General features: G+C 54.3%; 2 long non-coding RNA genes and 1 other non-coding gene across 4 annotated transcripts; 2 read left to right on the forward strand and 1 right to left on the reverse strand.

The window, feature by feature from the left end:
- Nucleotides 1-2873: 2873 nt before the first annotated feature.
- LOC132415578 (U2 spliceosomal RNA) lies at nucleotides 2874-3064 on the reverse strand. The gene has a single exon (XR_009517305.1). It is a non-coding gene; the product is annotated as a U2 spliceosomal RNA (small nuclear RNA).
- Nucleotides 3065-3402: 338 nt separating this feature from the next.
- Nucleotides 3403-6874, forward strand: LOC132414699 (uncharacterized). 2 transcript variants are annotated; one of them, XR_009517001.1, is made up of 2 exons: nucleotides 3403-4448; nucleotides 5675-6874. It is a non-coding gene; the product is annotated as an uncharacterized lncRNA (long non-coding RNA). The 2 variants fall into 2 exon arrangements; XR_009517000.1 differs by having other exon boundaries at nucleotides 3403-4175.
- A 4155-nt stretch (nucleotides 6875-11029) lies between these two features.
- LOC132414697 (uncharacterized) lies at nucleotides 11030-14540 on the forward strand. The gene is made up of 3 exons (XR_009516998.1): nucleotides 11030-11349; nucleotides 11856-11905; nucleotides 12698-14540. It is a non-coding gene; the product is annotated as an uncharacterized lncRNA (long non-coding RNA).
- The last annotated feature ends 377 nt before the right edge of the window (nucleotides 14541-14917 follow it).

The raw sequence follows: 14917 nt of genomic DNA on the forward strand, positions 1-14917 counted from the left end.
CCACTGAAATCTGAGATCCTTGAGGGCGGCGACCCTCATCAGCAAGCCCTTAACCTCTGTGTCCCAGCACTAGCCCAGGGCCCGGCCTGTAGGAGGTGCACAGTAAACGTTTGCTGAGTGAACAGAAGGTGTGCAAAACAGACTGAATCGGAGAAGCGCTTAGGAGGGTCCTGGCCCGATCCAGGGGTGAAGAGGGGAAGATCTGGCCTGGGGTGGCAGGACACCAGAGAGGAGAGTGACTGCCAGGGACGCTCTGGGCATCAAGGCCCGTAAATAAATTAAGGCCTCTGGCAAAGTGGGGATGAAGTTTCGCAGCGGCAACGCTTCTCTGTGGCAAAGGCCGCAGGCTGCCCAGGCAGCGTAAACCTTTTCCATCCCCCTTCCTAACAGAGCTTCACTTTAGTTGGGGAGTTTCTATTTCTTTCACTGGATCTCAGAAGAGCTCTTAGAAGGTATCACTGATGGAGGACTGAAACCCAATGGGGTCGTTTCACCCTGCCGCAGGGAAAGCCTGATGGCGGGTGCTGCCTGAGCCCTTCCCAGTGCCCGCCCCTCTGCCGAGCGCTCCGTGTGTATTAACTCATTTGATTCTCCCCGTAACTCCGCGGGGTGAGTATCAGTATTATTATCCGGGGCCAGGACTAGGTGAGGCCAGTGAGAAACTAGTCTTCGGGGCGGGCGGGCGAAACATTTAAGGGAGTGCCGCCCCGAAACGCTCTTCAGCAATCAAGATAAGGAATATTTTGATACAGTGCATCTTACCTGGATCCTAAGATAATCGAGAGATTTATTTTGATTACTGGGTTTTTGGTGCTCCCTGAAATTTTTTGGCCAAGGCAAGCGCCTCACTCGTTTCCCTCCACTCTCATCCCCATTCTGTTGACCTGCGCTGTCACAGCCACTAGCCACTCGCAGCTAGGGAGCGCTAGGAAGGTGGTTCCTCCTAATCCATGTGTGCTGTTAAGTGTGAAATACACACGGGATCGCAAAGGCTTGGTATTAAAAACTGTCAAATAGCTCCGCATTAATTACGTGTTGAAGTGGTGTTTCAGATATCTGTTTTTGTTTTTTGTTCTATTTTTGTGGCCGCGCCGCAGCTCCCCGTAACCCCGACCAGGAATCAAACCCGGTCCCGCCACCCCCACCCCCACCCCCACCCCCACCCCCATTCTTATCCTCCCGCCCGGGCCCGCTGGCTGCCCTGACCGGGACAGTCTGGTCAGCTTCCAGGTCAGGAGGCCAACATGAGCGTTGCATCAAGGAGTTCCAGTCCAGAGGCCGAGAAACCTTTCGTGGGGCTCAGATCTACTCACCGACGGTTTGTTAGTGCCTCCGTGTGTGAGCCAGGCACTGCTTACGGCACGTTCCTGGTCACCATCTCATTTTACCTTTACAGGACCCTGAGGAAGTGTCATCACCCCCAAACCTCAGAGGGGAGAGAGGCAGCCTGACTCACCCCCGGGGCTTCCAAAGGTCTTCCAAGGGCAGAGGTCTTCCCCCGAGGCCCGGCAGCCAACTGTCAGGCACAGCCCTTCGCTCACCCATTCTTCTCTCTGGCAATGACTTGCTGAGTGCCTCTGACAGGCCAGAGCTGTTAGGGGTTCGGAGTTACCATAACAGATCGCTGTTGTAGATGTACAGGAGAACACTGAAAGTACTCATCGTCAGGGAAAACATACAGCGTTTAGGGTCACTTCCTAGTAATCTGTTCTAGGCCCTTGCTGCTCAAAGCGCGAGTCTGTGAACAGCAACATCCGCATCGCCCTGGAGCCGGTGAGAAATGCAGGACGCAGGCACCACGTCACACCTCCGGTCTTAGTTTGAGAGGGCTGCCAGGGCTGCCAAAATACAACGCCACAGGCCGGTGGCTTCAAGAACGTAAATGGATTTTGTCACAGTTCCGGAGACTGGAAGTCCCCGATCGGGGCGCCAGCCTGGCAGGGTTCTGGGGATAGTCTTGGCTTGGCTTGCACGTGGTGGACTCCCCTCCCTCTCCTCACGTGTTAGAGAGAGGGAAAGGATAAGCTCTCCCGTGCCTCCTCTCATTGGGGAGCTAATCCCAACAAGAGGACCCCATCCCCCATCACCTCTTCCCAACCTCACCGGCCCCAGAGGCCTCCCCTCCGGATAGAGCTTACAGATACGAACTTTGGGGGCACAACTCAGTCCGTGACCCCTACTGAACCAGAACCTGCATTCCTGTAAGGTCCACAGGCGACCCCCGTGCACCTTAGATTGAGAAGACTGAGAAGCACTGATTTCTTAAGTCACACACACTGGAAAACAATGTGAGTTTTGGTGGTCAAAGTTGATGTGTTACTTTGTACGTTTCCCGAGGAAGATTAAACTAGCTTCCCGGGCCAAACTAACCGCTACGAGCCACAGAGGACTCACTGTATGCCAGTCCCTTGGCTGAGTACTTCACACACTCCATCTTACTCAATTCTCCTGGTAACACTATGAGGTAGGTATTTAAACCCGGACGGAGACCACTCTTTATTCTTCCTCGCGCGTGGTGAACTTTCGTTCAAACCGCACAAGACTCACACCAGAAGTAGGTCCCGCAACTTCCGCGCGGTGGGCTCTTTTTTCAAGCCCGAACACGAACTCTCATCTCCTCACGCTGCCCCGTAGAAAGTCGGGGACAAGGTTCCGCAGAAAGTACCCTTCTCTTCCCTCCCACTAGTCACGCTTCGCAAACACCCATAACCTAGCCACTTAGGTCCACAAGATGAACAGCAGACACAAAAAGAACTTCCACAGAAGAGCAGTGTTACACCTTGCAAACGTAAAAAAAAAAAAAACCTGCAACTGGGCGATAAAAAATACATAAACCACAGCTCTTACTTTTTAAACCTCAATTATTTCCCCGGGAAGGGTGCACCAGTCCTGGAAATACTGCAATACCAGGTCGATGCGTGGAGCGGGCGGAGCAAGCTCCCACCCCGACTCCGGGATCCAAAAATCCGTTTAATATGATGTTCTCGGGTAGAGAACGTATCAGATATTAAACTGATAAGAACAGATACTACACTTGATCTTAGCCAAAAGGCCGAGAAGCGATACCCAGCGACCTGCCATCGCTGTCTCCGTCCTCCTCGCATCCATATTCGACTCAGTGTGACCCCTGTCACTGCTCACTCGAGGTCTCACTTTCTTTGCTTCGGTGACAGTACTGTGGGTGGCACCACACCACACTCTCGGGAAGATTTTTTATTCTCTACACCGTAGAAGAGGAATTCGGTACCTGCGGTAGCTTCGCCGTCCTCGGGCTGGAGCGCCATTTTAAATTTGCATGCCCCGCCCTCTCCGCGCGGGTAGGTGTAGCCGCGCGGGTTGATCCGCCCAGTCCTCGGCACCGCCTCTGCGCGCATGAGCGGAGGCTGGGCCGGGGCGGACCTCTTCGTTGGCACCAGCTCTCGCGTAGACAGAATTCGGGGGAATTGGGGGTGGGAGAATAGAGGAGGGCGTCTGCGCAATTGATTCGCAGCAGACTGGTCCGAGTACGAAAAACGTCATCTGGTCTTCACTGTGAAGACGACAGGGTCCCACGGGCTGGCTCTGTCCAGGCCGAAGACCCAGTCGAAGGCTGGGAGTCCAGGAGTGCCTGTCCGGTGTCGCCTGGCAGGGGCTGCGGTGAGAACTGGGGACCCGAGATCGCTCCCTGCGAGCACTGCTGCCCTGGTTGTCAGGACCCCCGCCCTGCCGCGGCTGCAGGCCACTACGGCAAACTCCTTCACCTCCAGAGCCTTAACTCCCCAGCTGAGAAGTGGAAACCTTAGTGCCTACCGTGTGGGGTTGAGGGGCTATAAAGGGAGCTAGTGAGGCGACCTTGGTTTGGTAGTCTAGAATGTGGGCCCTAGTGTCCAACGAGGTTCCAGTGAAGGCGTCATGGCTGTGACACTGAAACAACTGAGCAGCTGTGTTGCCTGTAACAACACAAGAGGAAACATTTATTGCTTGGGCCGGGCTTTGCGCTAAGTGCTTTCCTTATATCAGACTTTCAAAGTTTACCTACAGACGGAGCGGTTGACACAGAGAGGGTGAGCAACTTTGCCCAAGACTACACAGCTACTTAGCGGAAGAGGTCGGATCCATCTATGAAGAGCACGGGACCTAGAAAAGGGCACCAAAAGAAAGAGAAGTGGTTCTTGTGTGTCCCGCCCACTATGAGAGTAAGTGTTGCTGAGCCTGACACACAGGTCTGTCTGAAGAGAGACAGGAACAAGCTGTCTGGTGCAGCGGTTAAGAGCAGAGACTCGGAACACCTAGTCTCTAATCCCGCTCCACCTGTTAATAATCACGTGACCTGGTGCGTGACTTGGCCTCCCCGCTTAACCGTCTGTCTTCGATGTAGCCACGTTATCTGTAAATTGGAGATAAGGAAATGAGAAATTATTAGACACGATCTTAAGAATTACGAGACACGCCTGGAATATGGTATTCCTGTAAGTACCAAATGTAAGGGAAAATATCGCAACTCACTTCTCTGTAGCTTACCCTCTTCATCTAGAAAAATGAGAATATTAACATATAGTCCTGTGCTTAATCTTCCCTCATTCTCCTGGTTTTATTTTACTCCATAGCACATGTCACCTGACATCTTACACATTTATTTGTTTATTGCCTTCTAGCCTAATAGCATGTAAGTAAGCTCCAGAGCAGGGAACTTTATCTCCTCAGTGTTTAGAATACGGCCTGACACATACTAGACACATGAACACATGAATCTGGTTGAACACATGAATGTGTAAATATTAAATAATGCGATTTGTCCGTACAGAAAGAGATTAGCAGGCCTCCTGGCTCGCGGTAATTATTACGACCCTCACTGTGTTCCACTACATTTCTGCTTGCTTCCATGTTTATCAGGTCATCTTGTGCTCACCAGTTTAGCTTCCTAGGTATTTTGATCTTTAGAATGAGGTACCTTGGATTGCAGACATGCATGTTCTGTCATTGCAAAGCCGTATCTCCCTTTGTCAATTAACGACTTGGCATTCTAATTCACGCACCAGCTTCTTGTGAGTTCGGTTAACGTGAGTCAGTGCCCCTCAGCCAGCTCACATCCATGTGTACAGACGAAAGTGCCTATAAAAGTTCAGGCAACACCAGGACGTGGCTGGCCGGTGAGCCTTCCTTTGTCCAAGCGCCCTACAATCTCACTATGGACCCAGTTATCATTGCTGCCAGGGAGCTGGAAATGATAAGCCAGAGACAGAGACTGGACGAGCACAGATAGCCTTCTCAACCAGTGCGTTTCCCACAGCCTTGCCCAACCACCATGTTATCAAACTTTTGCATACTATCCAATGTTATCTCTTACTATGAGCAAGGTTGCACAGCTTTTCATGCGCTTGAGATCCATTATTATTTTCTGTGAACTGCGCGTTCCTATCCCCTGCCCACCGTCTTTTGAACTGTTGATCTTTTTGCGTTTCCATCTCTGACCTACTTCACATTTGTCCTAGTATTTGAGTTCAGGTATAGATCTGATTTTATTTTGTCTGGATGGCTACCCAGTTGTCCCAATATCATATATGAAATAGTCCATCTTCTCATCAGTTTCAGATGCCAACTTTATCGTATTAAAAAGTGAGTGTATACACACACACACACACACACACACACACACACACACACATATATATGACTTCTCTTTTTTTTTTTTTAGAAAATCTTCTGATATCCTGTTTTTAAGAGTCTTGATTCAACTGATTCTCTGGTATCACACCTAACTCTGTGCCTGTCACCGTGTGGGTCCTGGGATCACACAGGTGAACGTGACCTCGTCCCTGTGGTCAGCAAGGGGCATCTGCCGTGTTCTTCCATTCCTCTCCTCTGGCTGCCACTCAACCACATCCACTGCTCTTTGCTGCCGAGGAAGCCTTGCACGCTCAGATAAGGTCTGCCCGTGCCGAGGCTGCCAACTCCAAGCGCTTCTAAGTGTTCCATCCCTGGGCATCAGAAGCCTGCTGGGTGCCCTGCCAGCTGGGGAGGACAGCCTCTTCAAGTCCAGGCCTCACTGTATCTGTTTTTCCTGGCCCTGCACCAGCGCTGCCTTCCCCTCAAGTTTTACCCTGACCCCTTGGACAGCTCCCTCAGGTTTCTTTTCATCACTTGTCAGCTTGCCCTAGTTGAAGAGACAGGGAGGGAGGTACCATTTTGTTTTCTCTGACCTCCTCTCCCTTCTCTCTGACCCCGCCCTCTCGCCCTCAATTCTCCTTTCTCCCGCCTTCTCCCTTTTCCCAGTCACAGAACAAAAGCTTTCACTTTTATGACTAGCAACAGAACTGGATCGGTCTGTCTGACTTCGCAGTCGGAAAGGGAGATGGTTTTTCCCAGCCACGTGATCAGGGGGTGCGCGTGGACCAGCAGACCTTCTGCTCCTCACCCCCCTGCCCCCGCCCCGAATGTGCTCGGGGTCCTGGCGCTACAACGTAAGAGTCTGTGTGCTTGGAGAGCAAGTTTCCTGCCCGGCTAGACTGGATCCATCAAACTAGTTAGACTCAACCAAGAACTGGGCTTTTCGCAACTTGGCTGCCATCACGGAGGCCAGCAAATCCCCACATTTTCTTTTTGGCCTTTCAACACCCCCCAACAGAAGGCGTCACACTCCACAGTGATGCCTGATTTTGTCCATTCCAAGATGCCCATCGTTTTCACAGCTTTACGTCTCAGGAGCCAGCATGCGTCTTACATTCGACGCCAGGAGAAAGCACTCTCGCCGTTTAACATCGCAGCACGTCTTTCTTTGTTTCTTTCGTCCTGTCTTTCTTCAGGGCTAGGTAAAAGAACGGTACCTCTCACAAAAGATGGCATCTTAAATTCGTGAACTACTATAACAATAAAAGCCTCTGTTTCTTGAACCCGATGTGTGACGTGGATTATTTCCTCCCAGCATCACAACACCTCCAGGATGGAGGTATCATGACCCCTACCCTGCAGGGGAGGAGGCTGATCAGAGCTGGGGGAGCCGCTAGATCGCATTCGCACGCCTGTTGAATAACGCAGCCGGTATTTCATAAGATTTACCTGGCCCACGCTTCTAACTGTACCCTGTTCTCTCCGCAGCAAAGGATTCTGGGTCTCTATAATAACCAGCTCTATTAAAAATGCAATGTGCGAGTGGCTACAATCAGTTAACAGCACGGGAAGTTCCCCGAGGGCTGATATGAGTTAAAATCCAAATCGACAGGGGGCGGAGTGGGCTACGGAGTAGAATCGAGAGCTGGAAGGAGTTCTGAGGTCAGAGGTGGGGTCGGGAGAGGCAGCTTGCACAGGGGGAAGGCACGAGAGGGGCTCGGAAAGGGAGATGAGAATCGGGAGGGCGCAGCCTTGGCAGATTTGCCCTGAAAATCCCTCCTCTCGCGGGAGGACTGGCTCAGAGGGTTGGAAACAGTTCCCCAGGTTCAGCCCAGCCCACCTCCCCTACCCTGAGCGTCTCCACATCTGAGCCCTGGTCCTCCTAAGGTAGGAGGACAGGAAGAGGGAAATCGAGGGAGGAAGAGATACCAACAGGAACCCGCTTCCTCTTTTGCCCATTTAATGACGGAGACAGTCAAGTGCCTTTCTCTTTCTCTTTCTCTTAAAATAGGTACTTTCCACCTAAATATTCGCAGAATTCGTTTATAGGAAGATAAATGTGCTGTGAAAATAAATGTCCAGTGACAAGCCTCCATTTCATTTTTTGTATCTGGAAACCCTTGTGTATCTGTCGTTGCAAATGACATCCCTGGGTGCTAGGACGAGGAGAAGGGAGTATAGCACCTCTTTGAAAAAGGGAGAAAGTTTTCCGGCAAGGCTCAGGTCCCACTGGCCCCTCAGCAGAGCTGGGGCGCCCCCAGCAGCTGGCCATAGCCAGGTGCCCACTGTGACGGCGGGCACTTCCCAAGCATCCTATAGTGTCTTCCAACAACCTTCAGAGGAAAGGCTCAGAGACGCTGAGTGACCTGCCCAAGTTCCCCCAGGTAGTCGGTGACACAGGCGGGATTGAACCCGAGTCTGTTTGACTCCAGAGCGCTAGATGACTCCACTAGACTGGCTGCCTGAACTGACAGACAGACTCTCTGTTTGAGGTTCAAACTCTCTGTTTGAACCCGTTTTCAGGTTCAAGGGCTGCACCCTGCACCCTCCCTCCACCATCAACAGTGCTTGAGGCTGAGGCCGGGTCGAAGCCCCTTCTTCACCTGTACCCTCCTCTTGCTTCCAGTTGGACTCAGCCTCTGCCGTTTCTAGAAAAATTTATATCTTTGGGGAAAGACCAACAGTCCACCCAGTCCCTGCCCCCAGAAGCCTTCCCCCGGGCTTCACGAAATGACACCCTCCCCTGGCCACTCCGCCTCCTGAAGACCCAAGGAGTTCAAAATGACTCTCCCCAGAATGTGCCACTTCGGCCTGGGGCTATTTGCGTTGAAGGCCGTGGAGGCCCCAAGGACACAGGAAGAGCTTTCTACCTCCCCCTCAACTGCCTAAAGAATTTAGATAGGGGGCCTGGCTCAGAGAGAGTTATTATCAGAGACAACTTTTATCTGAGAGACCCACCTGCACAGCAGGGCAAACATCCCATTACAAGAAGGGCAAACGTCTGGTCTGCCCTTCTTTTTGTCCCGGTGACTCACCCTTCTCTGCTTTGAAGCCCAGGCCCTTATCGCATTCCTTAGCTCAGGAGGGCATATAAGCCTCAGCTGCCCTTGGGTCTCGTATCCTTATGGGATCCCTGAACATACGTAATTATACCTGTTTTTCTCCTATGAGTCTGTCCGATGTCAATCTGGTCATTAGACCAGCCCACAGAACCTAGAAGCCTAGAGGACGAATTTTTCCTCCCCAACGGGACGCAAATCGGGTAGGATAATAAATAATACCAACCTGTAGCTGAGCGATTTTATATTTCATTTCACATACCTCTCATCCATTGACCCACGTGGTCCTGTGTGAACCCCGTGAGGAAGGTAACAAGTGCTACCCTTCTGGTTTTCCGGGCAAGGAAACTGAGGCCCAGAGAGGTGAGCTGAGTCCCGGGTCAGAGGAAGAGAGGGAGGGTAGGCTTGAGCCCGGCGCATCCAATCCCCGGAACCAGGGTGCTTTCTAATAAGCCGCTTTGCCTTCACAGAGCTCACACCTCAGTGAGAGCTGGCCGGGTCTCGTATCTTCTTTTCCTTTTTTGGGTCTTCTGTGGCCGCTCCACGCGGCATGCGGGCTCTTAGTTCCCCAACCAGGGATGGAACCTGTGCCCCCTGCAGTGGAAGCGTGGAGTCCTAACCACTGGACCACCGGGGAAGTCCCTGTTTGTTCTTGAGTCAGCACAGCGGGGGAGACGGAGGACTGAGGGAGGAGGGAAGGGAGGGGTCAGCAGAGGGCCAGATGAGGAGGCTGGAATCCTGGGAAGGGTGGGAGAAAGAAACCGGAGAGGAAAGCCAGACCACTCGGGGGATCGTCCCCCGGGGCCCACTGAAACTCAAGGCTTAGGTGGAAAGGTGTCTTCTACCTGCCCAGGGCCCTGGAGAGAAAGGTACTTTACAGATGCTCTCTAGGAGGCGTGGGAAGAACACCCCCCTCCTTCCCAGGGCAGGCGGGGGTGGTGGGTGGGGGGTGGCGGGGGTGGGTCGCGGGGAGGGGCTGCCCAGTTGCCCCCGGTAGCGGCCGCCGGCCGTATTGTGAGGTGGTTCTGGTCACAGGCCAGGGGGTTGAGGTGGGAGGAGACGGAAGTGGTGGGGGCAGTGGCAGCCTCCTGGGCTCTGCCTGCCCCCAGCCCCTGCCTGGGGCCTTCTGTCACCGCCACCATCATGGGCAGTGCGTACCACTGGGAGGCCAGCCGCCGGCAGATGGCTTTGGGCCGGAGGAGGTGGCTGATGGCCCAGCAGCAGCAGCAGCAAGAGCAGGTGCATGAGAGGGGCCCCGTTCGCCAGGGTCCTTCCGGGGACACGGAGGGGATGGGGAGGGGAGACGACGGACCCCAAGGAAGCTGTCCATTACCTGGTGAATGTTGTTTTGCTTGGGCTGGAGGAAAGCAAGGTCCTTGGATGTCTTGGATGGACCGTAGGAAAGCAAGGTCCTTGGATGTCTTGGATGGACCGTGTGTGTGTGTGTGTGTGTGTGTGTGTGTGTGTGTGTGTGTGTGTGTGTGTGTGTGTATTGGGGTGACTCAGCTTTGCTGTTGTACCAGGCCGAGGCCTCACGTGGGACTGAAGCGTCAGGCTCGGGAGGTTTTAAAGCTGCTCTGTCCAGTAGGGCGGCCACCAGCCTGCGTGCTATAGCCCTTGAGACGTGGCTAGTGAGACTGAGGACCTGCATTTTAAACGTTACATACATCTAATTTATTTAAATATACTCTTTAAGACAAATTTTCGTTTTACCTACCGAAACACTTTTAAGTATGTTTGGAACAACGTGGATATGTGAACCTACTTTTTCGACTGTAAATTATCTGAACTCTAAATATTTTAAATCAAAATGCAGTGTCTAAATTCAGATGTGCTGCTGAGTATAAAATGCCCTCTGGGTTTTGAAGACTTAATACAAAAACAAAGACTATAAACTATCTCATTAATATTTTCATATTGGTTTTACGTTTTGGCTGTATTGGGTTGAATAAAATGTATCATTATACCCAGTTTCACCTATTTCTTCTTACTCTGTTACGTGGCTAACAGAGCATTTTAAATGATACATGGCCCTCGTTATACTTCCACTGGGCAGTGCTGTTTCAGAGCATGTGCAAGAGATTATTCTTTACCCTCCGGCACTGCAAACGATTTTCAGTGCGCGGAGGTAGGTGGCCAGAGGCGGCTGTTTCCTGGGCAGGGGGCTGTGCGGGGGTGGGGGTGGGGGGGGCGCACTGTTGCTATAGAAACAGTCCTTGGGTGTGGGTGGGTGAGGGGAGAGAGCTCAGGCCCCAGCCTCAGCCTCCAACTCCAGGGAACAGAGGCCCTCCAGCCGCCTCCGCCTCTGGATTCCCTTGCCTTGCTCCCCTCAGTGTCTCCGGCAGGGGGGCGTGGCTGGGTGGGGAGGGAGGAGGATGCCACTTGCGGGTGGCTTCTTGACAGGAACTGAAGAAACTCCAAGAAGAGAAACGGCAATCTGAAAAAAGAACCCAGCCATCTCGGGAGTCGCCGCGGGAGTCGCAGCCACCGCCGGCGCCATCACGGTCGCCACCCGCGCAGCCGCAGCCGCAGCCTCCGCAGGTACCCGAGCGGCCGCCGCCGCCGCCGCCGCCTCAGCCAAAGCCACAAAATGCCCAAGACCCTCTTACTGAGCGCACCTCCCGGTACATTCTCCAGGATTCCCAAAGGCCAGGCGCCCACAAGGACAGATTCCAAGGACGGGTGACGAACCCTCAAGGTGCAGGTGAGTGACTTGCCCGGGAGCGGCAGATGGTGAGGAGAGAGCCCCGGGCTATAGTCCAGAAGCCACATCTGTCACCCCACCCTTTGACCCTCCCTGGCACCCTTCACCTTTACTTGGGGGTGGGGGCGGTCACACTCTCTGAGTGGATTTGCACCAAGCGAGAGCTGCAGAGAAACCCGCTGACTTCCGCAGAGCGTGGCTCAGAAGTGGTCAGTCCCTTCTCCAGGGTGAGGGTGACAGACGGGGTCGGGGTCGGCTCGGGGCGGCCAGAGGGTGGGGCAGGAGGTGTAGGCTTAGCAACGGATATCCTGAGCCCTGGGGGGTCTGGAACAGGGAAGCCCCGGTCGGCTTCCTAGTGGAGAATGCTCAGCGGGGGCTGGGACTTTGCCTTGCCCCAGCTGGGGGCCTTGGCCTGGCCCCCAGAAACGTGGTAAAGAGTCCGGCTGTGGCATGTGCCATTCTCAGGAACTGCCAGCTGAGTGACGTGTGCTTCGTTTCATCATCAGGTTTCGGGAAATCGAGCCCAGATACACACACCAAGTACCCACGATTCACGGTGAGACGGACTCAGCGTGCGAGAGGCGGCTACGGTTTGGCTGCGTGTCTGCCCGCGCTCGCGTGTTAGTGCAGGTGGAGTCTAGAAAGGCTTCCTCGGCGGGAATCGGGAGAGGGGACTGAAGTTATTCCGTCACTTCTGGATGGCCCGTTCCTCCACTCCACGCCCCCATAAAGATGTCTCTGTAGGCCCTGTTGCTCAGCACTCCGTATAAGTGAAGGAGCTGACGATCTAGTTGGAAAGATAGGACGGGTGCCAGAGAAGCAAAATCAAGGGGGCCGTTTGCAACGCGGATGGGGTAGAGCCAGCTGCAGCGGGAGGACGGTAAGACGTGAAGTCAGGGCTTGTGGTCTCCGTCAGGATCACCACTCTCGGGTAGCACGACTCAGATCTCTGAGCCTCAGCTGCCCCACCCGTAAAATGAGACTGATAATACCCCACCTCCTCCACGGAGGTGTCACGAGGACTGAATTAAAAGGGAAAGCATCCAAAGCACTTAGCTTACGGCCTGGCTCCTTGTAGACTGTCAAACCCAGGAAGACGCTTTTTTGAGAGTCTTGAGAATTACATGAAACAGGATACGCTTTGGAAAGAAGCTTTTTTTTTTTGTCTCTGACTCAGGCGCAAAGGATGGGAGAACCTGATCCCGGCCCTTTAAGACGAGGACTAGGCTGCTACATCATCTCACTTTGATTACTCGGGCTTCAGAGGCCTTAAGACAATGTTCTCAAACCAGCAGGCCCGGGAGCTGCTAACTAACCTGTTCTGCCTCCTGTCTCTCCCTCTTCTCAGTCAACGAACTACATCCAGCAGTGGTGATTCAGAGACAGACCCCCGAGACCCCACTGGCCGGCCATCAGCAAACATCAGATGAGCAGCCCCGTCTTCCTACCTCCCAGCAGCATCTCCACTTCAAAAGCCGAGCCCTCCTGATCCACTCTGGCAGGGAGGCTGGCTGGGAATCACGTGTGATTTCTTCCCGCAAAGAATCAAGAGACTGGCTGGGCTCCAGGAGACAGAGATGAGGGGGAGGGGCCAGGAAGACCCACGAAGAGGATGGAGAGGGTGCGAGAAGACAGTGGAGGGCGATTCCATGCTTCTCCAGGCAAAGCCAACGGGAGAACTTGGCCTTGGGCCCCCAGCTCTACAGCTCCACTACTGGCCCTTACTTAGCAGTGATATCACAGCCTGCTGGGGGCTCAGGTCTACGACTCTCGCTGGAGCCACCAGCCCTTCCTCCTGGCCGATGCTTATCGAGATGCACCTGGGGAAGCGTGGGTGGCATCACACCAGAGCAGACCTGGGACCTGGGGCAGCATCAGGAAGAAGTGGCACGCAGGGGCCTCCTCCAAGTCCAGTGTCGTGCCTGGTCCACGGTGGGCACTCCGCTGTTGAACGGAGGGTGGTTGGAAGGGATGGAGAGAAAGAACTCGGAGGAAAGGAGGACTGTAGCCTCAGGCACAGGACACCTGACCTTGGGAAGAGGGGGACTCGCCCCCCGCCCCCACCAAATCCACAGGCCTCTTCCTCCCTGGGTCTCAGCCTTTCCACGTAGCAGAGACAACCCAGAGGCTCTGGAGGCCCCAGGCAGCCGCCTCACCTCTTCCTGAAACTGACACCTGGGGTCCCCCAGCCCTGCTCCCTCTGCCACTCTTGACTGGTGAGGGGGATGCCTGGGTCCTTTCACTGTAGCGTCTCACCTTTGGGTGAGACTGAAGGAGCCTCTCTGCAGTGTTTCCTGAGAGGAGCAGTTGGGGGAAGCGAAGGAGCGGGAGCGCACAGAACAGGAGCATTAAAGTTGGGAGGGGCTCGGAGACACACAACGAGGGAAGGGGAGCGAGCGAGCTCCTGGGAGCGGTCTCCCAGAAGGCAGAGAGGCCGGCCGTGTTCCCGAGGGGCTCAGGGACTGGGGAAGAGACCTTGATGCCCACTTGGATATTAAGAAACAGGCTGTGAGATGGGGAGCGTCCACCGGCTCCCTTCCCACTCACAGGAGCCTTTTATTTTCCTTCCTTAAACACGGTTAAGCACAGCTGATTGACTCCGATATAAATCCATTACATTTGGCGAACTCCACCCGGCGTGAGCTCCAGCCTGGCCCCCGTGGACTTCCGTGCTCTTACCAGCACCACCTCCACGCCAGTTACCCAGGCGTGAAAGCGTGCGGACAGCACGAACTCCTTCCTTCCCCTCATCCCCCCCGGCCGGCGCCTCACCAGGTTCTGGCCCCACGTGCCCTTCTCCGCCCTTCCTACTGCAACCTCAGCTTTCCCTGCTACTCAAGCTCACCTCTCTGCCTGTCTGAGTGACGGAAACCGGGAACTGCCTTTAGTGAGCAAACACAATTCCTGCTCGCCTAAAGAACCTGGGGTTTGCCTGGGGCTTCTCATCTGAGTGACAGCAAAGAGGGGACGGCCTGGACCAGTCCCGACTGATAGGCAGCTCCATACTGTCAGCGCCCAAAGGAGAGCAGAGGCCTCTGGGAGCAGAGGGCGCCCTGGGACTAGGCCAGGGGTGCAGCGGGACCCAGCAGTCCGGCCTCACCTCTGCAGGTTTTCAGCGGGAGGGCGGCTGCGCCCACCGTTTGACCTGCCTGTGTCCCCTCACGTGGGCTCAGGCTTGTGGCCTCCTTCAATAAAAACCTTTTAAAATGACTCTGGCTTTGTCTCTGTTTTTCCTGTGCAGGCCCAGGGGGGTGCCCGGTGCCTCCCTTCCCTTTCCTTCCCTCCCCTCCCCTCCCCTCCCACTTTGGTTCCTGCTCTGAAGAGAACGATAAAACTGTTTTCGGGAGAGAAGCTTTAGCTGCAGAACAGCTCTGACTTTCTGGGGACCCAGACAGTCTAACCAGGAAGGCTGCGGAGCCAAAGGGCCTTGGCCAATCTTGCTGTCAGATGGGTGGGGTGGGGAGACAAGGTACCAGGCGTTCTCGAAGCAGGCCATCACCATCACCCTGTCACACGACCAAAGCAGGGCGGCATAGGAGAGCATCTACGGTTCCCTAAGAGGCCCTGG

This window comes from Delphinus delphis, chromosome 19, assembly GCF_949987515.2.
Source record: "Delphinus delphis chromosome 19, mDelDel1.2, whole genome shotgun sequence".
Taxonomy (NCBI): Eukaryota; Metazoa; Chordata; class Mammalia; order Artiodactyla; family Delphinidae; genus Delphinus; species Delphinus delphis.